General features: G+C 38.2%; 1 non-coding gene across 1 annotated transcript; it reads right to left on the reverse strand.

Moving 5' to 3' along the window:
* Window positions 1-5,361: 5,361 nt before the first annotated feature.
* On the reverse strand, window positions 5,362-5,468 carry LOC138878786 (small nucleolar RNA R71). Its single transcript, XR_011402562.1, has one exon. It is a non-coding gene; the product is annotated as a small nucleolar RNA R71 (small nucleolar RNA).
* Between the last annotated feature and the right edge of the window lie 8,249 nt (window positions 5,469-13,717).

The following is a 13,717-nucleotide window of genomic DNA, read 5'->3' on the forward strand; positions in this document are numbered from 1 at the left end:
TATATGTCTTTTATATGAAACCAATTCTATTCGAATTGTGTCCCTTCCATTTGGCCAATATTTTTGTGTCTACATTCGATAGACTTAAGATCCTCATCTATACTTAGCGCTATGATAGATGTTGTCGACGAACATTTTATATCGGTTCCAATAATCTTTCATAAAGATATAACATAGAGATCTCTTCATTCATATATTCAGGTACCTGAATCTCTCATGAGACTTTATGAAGTATTATGTCATGTGATCTTCTAGATCACTTGCCTCCTTTATTATGATCATTTTGATCATTTGCTCATCTTCTTTATCAAGAAGTTCTATTTGAAACCGATTTGTCTATACGCTTTAAGCGTACCACAGACTTTGTCCTTCTAGAACTTAATATGAGCATTTGCAATGAGAATATAATTACTTTCTTTGGGTCAGCAAATGCGTATGGAATGCTTTGCAATATATTGCAAATGAATTATTCTTTTATGAACTTCAGGTTCATATTATCCTATTCGAGGATCTATATGTATAAATAATAATTCATTCTATGTAATTTTTTTCTCAACTGTTGTATCTTGTCTCCCCTCATGTTAGAAAAACTAACTTGCTTCCTCAACTTTGGAAATCTATCTTTGTGCATTATGGTATTAATGAAAATATACACCGCACATCAATAATAATAATAAGATGAAATTATTTGGTTCCTGACCCTGATCCACTTGTGAGGGGAGAATGCAATATACTTTCGTATATAACATATATCAAATTGATATATATAACTTTGTTCTCATAAGAAATAGTTTAGCTATTAGGTGGAGACACTCAATAAATTATTTTGCTAAACCAACTGTGATGTAAATCAACTTATCAAGATGAACTTCTTGAATAGAAAATCTGGAAATTATGCTCGAAATTAAATTACTGAGCAAGTTACCTCGCAAGCACCGGCCAGGTTGCGGGTTAATAATAATCGCACATATAATCATCTCATAGATGCATCTTATGTGGTATACATGGCAGCTGAATGAGCCCATATTTACCTTTGATATTTTTAGAATTCATGGGATTCAATCCCAACTTTAGTTGGTCAATTAATTAATGAGAACAAGCAATATAAGAGAATTCGTAAACAACTTTCTAATTCTTTAATATTTACACATGTGAATTCTCGATTATTTTTGCACATCATACTTAATTTGATATGGCTAAACTGATTATGCCAACTAAATAAATTATCAATATTGATAAGTTCAGGTTTACACCATGACATGTGCAATTATCAATAAACTCCAAATTTATTATGATATGGGTTTTTATATCAATAAATATCCACTTTAGTGTGGTGTTCTTTTATTTGTGTAGTACAAACTGGAGAATAAAGCGGGTAGCTTTTCACATATATATTATCCCGCTACAAGTTGTAGTACTAGAAGATATTAAATCTTTCCTTTATTTATAGTCTCAATATAATCAACCGCTTTCGCGTGTACTTTGGAAACTGAATAAGTTTCTTTGAGACTTACTACAACACAATAAATTGACATGATAATCAATTGTATTCCTCCAAAATAGTAATAATTGGCTCTTCCAGAGCTTTTAATTAATTTTGTACTACCACAGATTCATCAACATCCATGTGATGAATATCTCTTTTAAAGAAAAAGTTATACCATTGTGGTCATGGTCAAATTATATGCAAGATCTGTTTCTTGCATTACCATTGTCTTTTAATAATCACATTGCCATAATATTTTGGCGTACAATAAGTACGTGACCAGTGATCATTCATGCCATAATAATGACATTATTTTCTTATTTCATCTCAAACCTTCATCTAGAGGTGAGTGTGGTATATTCACTACCACTAGCACGTTCATATTCTTCCAATAATGAATATGTATTCATAAATTAGATGTTGTCACATTCACATCATGAATGGACCATAATCATCTATATGTGCTTTATAAAATCTCATGTCAAATCGATGACAAATATTACTTTCACAGAGTGAAGGATTATTTGAGAATCCTTATTATTCTCAATATCATAATAATGACGATTATAATTTCGTCTATTATCACGTCCACATCCATTGATACATTCATAGTAGTAAGTTTATCTTCTTTCAGACTTATCACATACTGCTATCACATTCTCTAAAGGGAATGAGAATGGAGCAAATTCAATGGGACAGATTTTCAATTCTTTGCCCACAATCATACATGAATTTGATCATGGCAAGACATAGAAATTTTACCACTTTGGGTGGTTATAATTTCTTTCAAACTCCATTAGAGTTGCAATCAAAATTTATCGTCTTTACTTGTATTTAAAATCAAAGTATAGAATGTCAAGAATTTGAAAGAGAAAAGTAAAATACTTACCTTAAGTTCAGAATTTAATCACGAAGGAAGTTCAAAGAACAATTGACAATCATTATGCTCAATCCCAAATCTTCTACTCAATTGGTTAAAGTCTCGTGCTGATAACGTGTTATGAAACAATAAAAGAAGAAGAAGAGTATTGCAGAGCAAAATAGAGAGAGAATTCTTATTGATATTGGGATGAATTACAATGGAATAAAATCCTCTATTTATAGGGAGAGATTGACTTAGTCACCAAGCAATAAACCCTAGAATCTCTCTAAATATAGACATTCACCTTAAATAGAATTCTATTTATAACAGAGAGTAATTTTTATTTTCATTTTACATTATGAAGTCACCTAAAAAAATATATACTGGTTAATCTTCATAAAATTTAGAATTTACAATCTTGAGAATACGACAACTGGGTACAAAAGGTAAACCAAATATTTAATCAAGAAATTACTCCACTAATTAAGAGGAGTAGCTTCTTTGAAGTTGGATCCATGTGGTGGTTTAATTTAATGGATTCTCGCTAAACGAGAATTTATTATATATGACCTAATATGGTACTTATTATTGAATTTTGGAAATCTTAGGTTTTGGATAGTACAAACTTTTAGTAAAATATACTCCCTCCATTTCAATTTATGTGAATCTATTTCCTTTTTAGTCCGTGCCAAAAAGAATGACCTTTTCCTTTATTTGGAAATAATTTACCTTTACACAATGATTTATAGCCACACAAAACATATGTGCCTCATTTTACACCACAAGATCAAAAGTCTTCTCTCTTTTCTTAAACTTCGTGCCCAGTCAAATGGGTTCACATAAATTGAAACGGAGGGAGTAACAATTTTGTTTTCGGCTTTTGGTCTGAATGCACATATCCGAATCAGATGATAACCAGTGGCGGTGACAGTCCGTTGGAATTTCTTGAATTTTTTTAGAGTCTACTAAGAGTCGAAATAACAATAAACAGACCTCCCTTTTACCGTCAGAGAGTTATCAAATTAAGTTACCCTATCAAGAAAATAGGGAATTGATGTTAGGCTAAAAATGCATATCTTTGCATGTAATTTGCCTTGTATTATATCTCAATCTTGTTAATTTTGATGTAAATATTTGTGACTCGAGCTTAATAATGATGTTATATATGTAGAAGTCGATTTGGCAAGCTTGCATGCAAAGTTAAGTAAAAACGGAAGAATTTAGAGGGAGTATGAGTTTTATGCCCAGATTGGTACCATGCACCAGCCAAAACGCCAAAGGCAGAATAGTGAAAAAGTTTGGCGTCTTGATTGGCGTCAGGTGCCAAGCGAGACGACTAAGGCGGATTTTGTCCTATTTTGGCTAGAACTTGGTAGTTTCGACCCTACACGCCCCCAACATGTACAAAAGGGGTTCTAAACCTATTTCTTAGGGCTAGACATCTTTTGGAGAGGAAAAAGGCTACAGGAACACTAAGAAGCAACAAATCGCAAGAGTTTTCTCTTTCATGTTCCCTTAATCTGTATTTTAATGCTTTCAATTATCATCATGATTGTTAGTATGATTATGAGTAGCTAAACTTTCTAATCTAGGGTTTGATGGAACCTATTGGAGGATGATTTTCTACTACATTTAATATAGATTTGTCTTTGATTTTTCTCTACTTGTTCAACTATATTTTCGTTGTTGTTGATTGAAGAGCTCCCAATTAACTTGCTTATTTAGTGTGTATATTTCTCGAGAGTGAGTACACATTAGGTAGTTGTTGAACAACTTCACTCCTAACGTATGTGAGAGATCAATACGGAGGGTTTAAAGGCGGGATTAGAGATAACGAAATCTTAGTGCGATCATAGTGAGCGGCGAATTAGTGCCAGCTAGCGTAGTTTGAGAGAATACGTCTAGTAAATTGTGGTAGTTGCTAGAGAGAGATACACACTCAAAGTACTCATGATCGATATAGAATACTTGGGTGAATTTATAGGAAACATATCGGGGAGGATTCCGATAATAGGGGAAATCATAACCCTAGACTTTTTCATATCTTGTCCACAACATTTTCTCTGTTAGTTAAAAATTACTGCATTTTAATTACTTTACTCTTAGTTAGTAAATATTTAAATAGTTATTTCATGTATCTGAAGGTTGATTACTTGAATTCATATGAATCTAGTGGTTGTAATTAGTAGGTTAATTCCCTGTGGGATTTGACTCCGGACTTGTAAACCGGATTATATTTGCAATGACGGCTAGACCTCTTATGAGGCATAGTTAGGCATGATCAAATTTTTGCATCGTTGCCGAGGAATTAACGGTGTTATTTATTACAACTATAAGAATATCTAGGATTCTTAGTTTAGTCAATTTTCTTCATTTTAAATTTATTGTATTGAAATTCTAACGTTTGTAGTCTTGGGTGTTACAGGTGCATGCCTAGAAACTCCTCAAGAATTGATGAATTGTTTGAAGCATTATCGGATCCTGATAAAGATTTCAAGGAATTAAATCGTGCAAACAAGAAGAGCAAGCGACAACAGAATTCAACAGAACGAATTGAACTTGACATGAGTGACGTAATAGACAACCAAACAACAGAAACAATGGGAATGACCCGAACAATTAGGGTGTGGAACCTCTAGCGCCAGAAGTAGCCTTGTATGATTGGGCACAACCCACCGCTGAAAATCTGGCAACCGCAATTGTAGTCCCTTAGATACAAACGGAGTCATTTCAAATCACAAATAACATGCTACATCTGCTGCAGAACAAGGGACTGTTCTCCGGGCCTTACCTTGAAGATCCACAGCAGCATCTGAAAAATGTTTTGTCAATTTGTGTCACTCAAAGGCAACCAAATGTGACACTGGAAGCAATTATACTATTATTGTTTTCATTCTCCGTGACTAAAGAAGCTCAGACTTGGCTCAATTTGCTCCACATAAACTCTATCACCACTTGGGATGAGTTAGTCAAGTAGTTTTTGAACAAGTTCTACCCACCCAAATAGACTGCCAAACAAGTTGATGAGACATTGAGCTCTAGGCAGAAACCAGTTGAAACACTACAAGAAACGTGGGAGAGGTTCAAAGGGATGCTGGTTAAGTGCCCACATCACGACATTCCAGATCAAATGATGGGACAAAGGTTTTACATGGGATTGGCAGATAGGTTGAAGGCCGACGTTGATAATTCAGCAGGTGGAGCATTTTTGAGCAAATCATTTAGAGAATGTAAGATCCTGCTAGATAAAATGGCTCAAAACTCAGGATGGATGACAAGAGACACTATAATCACCCTTGTAGTTCGCTCAGTAGCTTTGGACTCAAACAACTCCATAGCCGAGAATATGGCCACTTTGATGACGCAAATGAGTATCCTCACCAAGAAGATTGATGAATCAGGCCAGAATTAGGTACACATAATTGACACGACTAATGGGTGCTTATGGACACTATGCATTAACCAACTGTATTTGTGCTCGTGGAGTGGTGAAAGTGACAACCATAAATATCAGGAGAATATGAACTATGTGGGAAACTATAGAGGCCAGAGATAAGGTGGTCAGACGTGGGGACAGCAGAATCAATAATATTGGCCAGCACAACAACAATACGATAATAATAATAATCCCGGAGCTGCACGACCACAGGGTCAGGTTGTGCCTTAATAAAGAAACAAGGGTACATAAGCAGAATCAACAACTAACTTATAAATAACCTCAAAAACAACAGATAGTGTGACAAGATGATGGGTTGTTTGAAATTAAAGGAATGATGCAACAACTCATTGGGTCCAGCGGGAAAATAGAATAAAAGGTCCACCAGATACAAGAAAAGGTAGTATCACACGACTCACCTATCAAAGGCATTGAGATTCAACTAGGGCAGATATCGATGGCTCTGAATAATCGTCCCTAATGGATGTTACCTGCGGACACACATGTCAATTTGAAAGAGCAGGTCCCAAAGCAGCTTATGGCGGTGAGTCTAAGAAATGGTAGAGATCTTGATCTAGAGCAAGAAATTGCTCGTGAAAGCCGACCAACTGAGATACTTGTGCTAGTACCAATTGAGGTAGATGAGTCAACTGAGCTAACAGAAGTAAGTGTGAAACCAGCCCAAGAGGAACTAAAAAAAGAAAAAGTGGTTGCAAAGGAGATTGAGAAAGTGCAAGAGAAGGCATTAGAAAAAGTGACTGAGCAAGATATAACTCAAGCCATAGGAAAGAAGCGACCTCCAACACCCTTCCCGAAGAGGTTGGCCAAATATCAGAAGGATGAGCCATATAATTTTGGGAAGTCCATTCTTGGCCACAAGGAGAGATCTGATTGATTGTGAAACTAGGGAGCTAAAGATGAGACAAAATGATGAAAAAATAATGTTCAATATGTAAAAGTCTATGCGACGACCCAGTAAGTTTGCTAACTACTCTCTGATTGAAGCTGTGGATGTGATTCTGAAGGAGGAAGATGAGACATTGAACGCAAGAGTCCCTCTGCCTGATGAACTTGGAAGAGGTAGATGGTGAGTACTTGGCGGAGTGGGTTTTATCCCTTGAAAGCCAAGGGTACTGGAAAAAAGAGCTCGAATTCAAGCCTTTACACTTAGAAGAAAAAAAGACTCCTCCAGCTAAGCCATCAATTGAAGAGCCACCACAGTTGGAGCTAAAACCATTACCGTTTCACCTCAGGTATGCTTTATTAGGACCAAACTCGACTTTACCTGTTATTATCTCATCTGTTTGTTAGATGTGCAGGTAGAATAGCTTTTGCAGGTTCTGGAGGAGAGCAAAACTACAATTGGTTGGACAATTGCAGACATAAAGGGTATCAGCCCAACTTTTTGTATGCATAAGATTCTACTAGAAGATGCGCACAAACATTCCAAAGAACATCAAAGAAGACTGAACCACAACAAGAAAGATGTGGTGAAGAAAGAAGTGATCAAGTGGTTAGATGCGAGAATCATCTTCCCCATCTTTGATAGCAACTGGGTCAGCCTAGTTCAGTGTGTGTCAAAGAAGGGTGGAATGACTGTAGTGCAAAATGAGAACAATGAGTTGATCTTAATAAGAATAGTCACAGGATGGAAAATATATATAGATTACAGAAGTTTGAACAAGGCCACCCGAAAATACCATTTCCCACTGCCATCTATTGATCAGATGCTAGATAGATTGGCAGGGATGTCCTACTTTGCTTTTTGGATGGATAATCGGGGTATAATCAGATCTCTATTGCCCTGGAGGATAGAAAGAAAATGTCGCTCACCTGTCCGTATGACATCTATGCCTTTCGGAGAATGCTGTTTGGCTATGTAATGCAGCCACCATATTCCAAAGGTGCATGATGGCTATCTTCACAGATATGGTAGAGGAAATAATGGAGATTTTCATGGATGACTTCTCAGGGGTGGGGAACTCTTTCGATGATTGCCTTATGAAATTGAAAAGAGTATTGAAAAGGTGTATGGAGACTAATCTGGTATTAAACTGGGAAAAGTGGCATTTCATGGTACAGAAAGGTATAGTCTTGGGGCACCTAGTGTCAAGTGAGGGCATTGAGGTGGATCGTGCAAAGGTTGATGCAATAGAAAATTTTCCGCCACCCACTTCTATCAAGGCAATAAGAAGTTTCCTTGGCCACGCCGGTTTCTACAGGCGGTTTATAAAATATTTTTCCAAATTTGCTATCCCTTTGTGTAAATTGCTTGAAAAAGATCACCCTTTTGTATTTTCTAATAACTGCAGGGTAGCTTTTGAGGAATTAAAGAAGAGGGTGGTGTCTGCACCTATTATAGTTGCACCCGACCAGGAGCAACCATTTGAGCTGATATGTGATGTAAGCGACTATGTTGTGGGAGCAGTTCTTGGGCAGCAAAAAGATAAAGTCATTCATCCAATCTACTACGCAAGTAGAACCTTGAGTGGTGCCCAACTAAATTACACAGTGACCGAGAAGGAGATGCTAGTAGTGGTGTTCGCATTTGACAAATTCAGGTCATACCTAATAGGCTCGAAGGTAATTGTTTATATTAACCATGTGCTCTCAGGTACCTAATTGAGAAGAATGAGTCAAAGCCATGCCTGATTCGTTTGGTGCTACTGCTACAAGAATTTGACTTGGAAAATCTGTGACCGAAAGGGAACGGAGAACCAAGTGGTTGATCACTTGTCTAGGCTGGAAGGATCAGAGAAGAAGGTGGAGGTGGAAGAGATTGTGGAGTCTTTCCCGGATGAAAAACTGTTGGCCACGAGCTTTAAGGTAGCACCATGGTATGCAGACATTAAAAACTACCTGACGAGCGGTATTGTCCCCTATGACCTTTCCTCTATCCAAAGGAAAAGGTTCTTTCGTGACTGTCACATGTATTATTGGGATGAGCCTTATTCAAGATTTGAGTTGATAACATGATATGGAGATGTATCCCCGAGATAGACCAATCTTCTATTTTGCAGGCTTGTCACGCAACCCCATATGGTAGCCATTTCGGAGGGGTAAGGACAGCTGCACAAGTGTTGGAGTCAGGCTTCTACTGGCCAATATTGTTCAAAGATGCATACCTCTGGGTGAAGGGTTGTGATGAATGCCAACGGACCAGGAATATTTCTCGCCAACATGAGATGCCCATGAACCCAATTCAGGAAGTGGAAGTGTTTGACGTATGGGGAATCGATTTCATGGGGCCTTTCGTCAGCTCATATGGCAACAAATATATACTTGTAGCTGTGGACTATGTGTCAAAATGGATAGAAGCTGTGGTGCTCCCTACAAATGATGCAAAGGGAGTCACCGGTTTTCTGAGAAAGAATATATTCACCCGGTTTGGAACTCCAAGGGCAATAATCAGTGACGGAGTCACTCACTTCTACAACCGAGCTTTCGCAAAGTTGTTAGAAAAATATGGTATTTGCCAAAAGGTTGCCACCCCATATCATCCACAAACAAGGGGGAAAGTGGAAGTGTCGAATAGAGAAATAAAGAGTGTGTTGACAAAGACCGTGAATGCTACAAGAACAGAATGGGTGAAAAAGTTAGACGATGCACTCTGGGCCTACCGTACTGCTTTTAAATCTCCAATTGGCATGTCTCCATATAAACTAGTATTTGGGAAAGCGAGTCACTTACCCGTAGAGTTGGAGCATAAAGCTTTGTGGACATTGAGGCAGCTGAATCTCGACATAGAAATGGTGGGTACAAGTAGAGTCACAGAGTTGCACGAGCTTGACGAGTTCCGTTACCATGCTTTTGAGAGTACAAGGCTATATAAGGAGAGAATGAAGATGATGCATGACAAAAATATTCTTGAGCGAAATTTTAAACCTGGAGACGTGGTATTGCTATACAATTTGAGATTTAAGTTGTTTTCCGGGCAAGTTGAAGTCTAGATGGTCGAGACCATTCAGATTAGTGCAGGTGCTATCAAATGGAGCAACAAAATTGAGTCTGAGGATGTGATGAATAGGTTTAGAGCCAATGGGAAAAGGTTGAAACACTACCTAGGAACGAGTGACGAAAAAGGAGAGAAAGATGTGATACAATTGAACGAACCTCAATATGTGAGTAACGTATAATCCGAAAAGTCTGCGTCGTACCACGGCGTTAAATCAAATGCTTATTGGAGGAAAACCAATATTCTTGTTTTCGTCTAGTTTTCATTTAGTTTAAATTTCAAAAAGAAAAAAAAATCAGTAGCTGTTTAGAGCCCATCTAGGTGCCAGGCGCCAATGAAAACAACAAAGGCAGAATAAAAAATGCACAGCTGCCTTTTTCAGTGCCAAGCGCGGATAAAAATGCCCAGGTAAGTTCCCTGCCCATTTTACCCACAACCCGGCCCAAAACCCGTCTCCCCGCCTAATAGTAATAATAAAATCTCCCATTCTAATATAACTACTAAACCCGACCCACCACACCCAAACAAAAAAAAACCCAAATCCCCCACACAGTTCTCTCTCTCTCTCTCTCTTATTCTCCGAATCCTTCCCCCCTCCCCATTCACCACTTCTTCTTTCTCTCAAGCACATGTAAGTTTTTTTTTTCTTCTCTTAATTTCGTTTTCTCTTGTTGTCTTCTCCTTATTTTTTTTGTTTTAATCACTTCTTGATTTTGTAGTATTGTTGTTTTCTCATCTCTCACTCTTCTTCTACCCCAAACTTCCCAAGGAGTATATTATTGGCAAGTATGCATTGAATAGGATTTTTTTGTTTTTTGGAGTTGTTCCTTGACTACGAGGTGGAAAATTAAAAGTTCCACCACTTCGTTTAATTTGGGAGGGCATGGAACTTGTCTAATGGTTTGAAAGACATGAATGAAAATGTTGTGCACCAAGTGTTTGATAAAACTCTTGAAAGGAAAATTGTTGATTATCGGTGAAGTTTGAGTAGCCGAGCATTGTTTGTTGGTGCTAAGGTGTGAATGTGGGCTATTAGAGAGTGATGTCGGGCATAAAGTTCGTTTGTGTGAGCCTATATGTGTTCACTTGCCGTGTATTGCATTGTTTCTTTTCTGTTTTAGGTATTTCATTGAATTGTAATGTATCCTAATTGTGTGGGTAGCTATTCGGGTCAAAAAAAGCTCTGATCAATCTACTTTAAAGGCCCGAGTGTAGTGCGATGCATTGTAATGTATGTACAACCGTTATATGCTATATGTTGATATTGTTGGTTGCTAAGGGGAAGTTTTCAGTACACGAAGAATTGCTTGAATCTTAAGTGTGGTGTCACCCCAACCCTACCTTTTATCTATAGAGGATCTTTAAAGTTTTCACTAATGCGGCATTTGTTGTTCACAGGTGTCAGTTCTAATGGCTTGTGAAGGTTCACAAAAGGCAAAGACATCGACAAAGCCTTCTACGGCTGCCTCATCTATGAAGAAGCAAAAACAAAGTGAGCTTGCTTCACGCAAATTGAGAAAAGGAAAGTAAGTAGCGAAACCTTCAACAAGGCAGCCTCATGTGCCTCGTCCATCCCTCCAGGTATATAGAGAAGACGCAAGAAGTTGGTACCACTCCTTTGTACCATAAGAGCGGTACATCTCAAAAATATTCATCAACACTACAACTGTAGAGCAACATTTTCCTACCGTTCTGGACCAGATAAAGGGGTTGAAGCGGGACCGTTTGCTAGAATGCCTATAATATGTAAAGCGTGGTATAATACTACGTTTTGTGTGTTGTCTTGTCGTTCTGAAAAAGCTGAACTGACTGCGAAAAAGTTGTTTTGTTTCATAAAAATTTAATATATAAAGCGTGGTATAATACTACATTTTGTGTGGTGTCTTGTCGTTCTGGAAAAAGCTGAACCGCTTGTCAAAAAATTGTTTTGTTTCATAAAAATTTAATATGTAAAGCGTGTTATAATACTACGTTTTGTGTGTTGTCTTGTCGTTTTGGAAAAAACTGAACCGACTGTCAAAAAGTTGTTTTGTTTCATAAAAATTTAATATGTAAAGCGTGGTATAATAGTACGTTTTGTGTGAAATCTTGCCGTTCTGGAAAAAGCTGAACCGACTGTCAAAAAGCTATTTTGTTTCATAAAAATTTTATATGTAAAGCGTGGTATAATACTATATTTTGTGTGAAATCTTGCCTATAAATAACGGGCACATTCTAGTTATTTTCTGCACTTAACAATAACCAATATCAAATATTTTCATAAAACCAAGGTTTCTCTTTAACAAATGTCTCAACAACCCCTTTATGTCCCAAGGTGCGAGTGCGGCAAAAAATGCATGATGCACGATTGTTGGGAAGAAGCTGGACGCCGTTACTGGGCATGTATGAACAAGTTTTATAGGCAACACAATGAACCTACATGCAATTTTGAGGTATGGGTTGATGAACCCTGTCAGTAGGAATACTACAAAGACAAGCTCCAAGATCTTCATAATTTGTGTTTGAAGCAGTGGGAAAGAGAGCGAAAATCCAAACAAGAAGTTACAGATTTGAAGGCAAAACTCAAGGAGGTGGAAGAAGAAAAAAAAAGCTAGAAGACCAACTAAAGTGGTTGGAGCAGAGAATACTAGGCGGTCGTGACTAAACAATGACATGTATGTGTTGGGTGTAGTAGTGTATCTTTTTGTTTTCCTTGTCATGTATTTTCATTAGTTGTACTGTTTGTGTTTGTTATGTGTATCTTTAGGTTTGCTATGTTTGTGTTTGTATTGTACTGTTAAAATAAAATTGTTATTCAAATTCTGTTAAAATAAAATTGTTGCCATTATTTACATAATGTAGTATTTACATAAAATATAAACAAAAGTAAATCAATGAGTCCCGCAGCTAGTGTGCTTCAATGCAGCCGCTGGCCTAAGTCGTATCCCCTGTCGCCCGGGTACACTATCAGGATCATCATCATCAAGTCGCCTCTTTATGTGAGGATGCGCAGCAGCATCGACAGTACAGCTGGAAGGATCGGTAGAAGGGGTCGTCGGGCCGTCAGCAACCTACAAAACAATTACTAAGCTTAACATGTGAAAATGTATATTAGTAATGTACGTGTTAAGTCAAAAACATTTTCTCACCACGGTCTTGTCGTCCTCCTGAGTGTAAGCATCCATGATGGGCTGGGACGAAGCCTTAATAAGAAAATTAAAAATTAATTTATGGTAAATCATTAAGGAAAAGAAAACAAATTGAAATTTTACAGTAATACAAACACACCTGCGCCTGTGGTAATCCGCATCAACCGTCGGGGATGAGGCATAACTCAACCTACGCCTGCCATAGACGTCTCGAGTCGGCCGATCCTCAACTGCGGTAGATGGGCCTAAAAATAACTTGTCTGCATCTCCGTCGAATGTACCCATGATCAACAATGTATCTGACGGGGTGACCTGCGATGTTGGCAGAGACAACTGAAGGTTGTACGATGGCATGCTGCTGGAAGGCTCGTCTAGCTAAGGGAAATAACCCGGCTGATCATCTCTAAGATCCTCATCTCCAAGATCTTCATCATGTGCCTCAACAGGTGGGTCGACAGGAGCCTCAATGCCCCCTTGCTGGGGACCACCTCCTCGCCATCCCCCGCAACCCCGTGGGGCACCCCTGCCTCGTGGGACATCCTTGCCTCGTGGGGCAGCCTTGGCTCGTTCCCTACCTTTGGATCGTGGGACAGGCCTACCCCGATGGTGCTCCTCTGGCGCCGCATACTTAGCCTCGTGATCAACCTCGCTCCTCTCTGGCTCGCTACAAGGTCTGGAGAGCCAGCTCTTCCACCCGCCGGCCATACTCAACGACTGCAACATTGTCGCCATGTTGCTGCATCTCCTGTCCCAACCGGTAGAACATGTGATGCCCAATAGCCTGCACAACATTTAAAATATTAATTAAATAACGCTATATCACAATTATAAGACTTATCCCACAAAAACA

This window comes from Nicotiana sylvestris, chromosome 9 (genome assembly GCF_000393655.2).
Source record: "Nicotiana sylvestris chromosome 9, ASM39365v2, whole genome shotgun sequence".
NCBI lineage: Eukaryota > Viridiplantae > Streptophyta > Magnoliopsida > Solanales > Solanaceae > Nicotiana > Nicotiana sylvestris.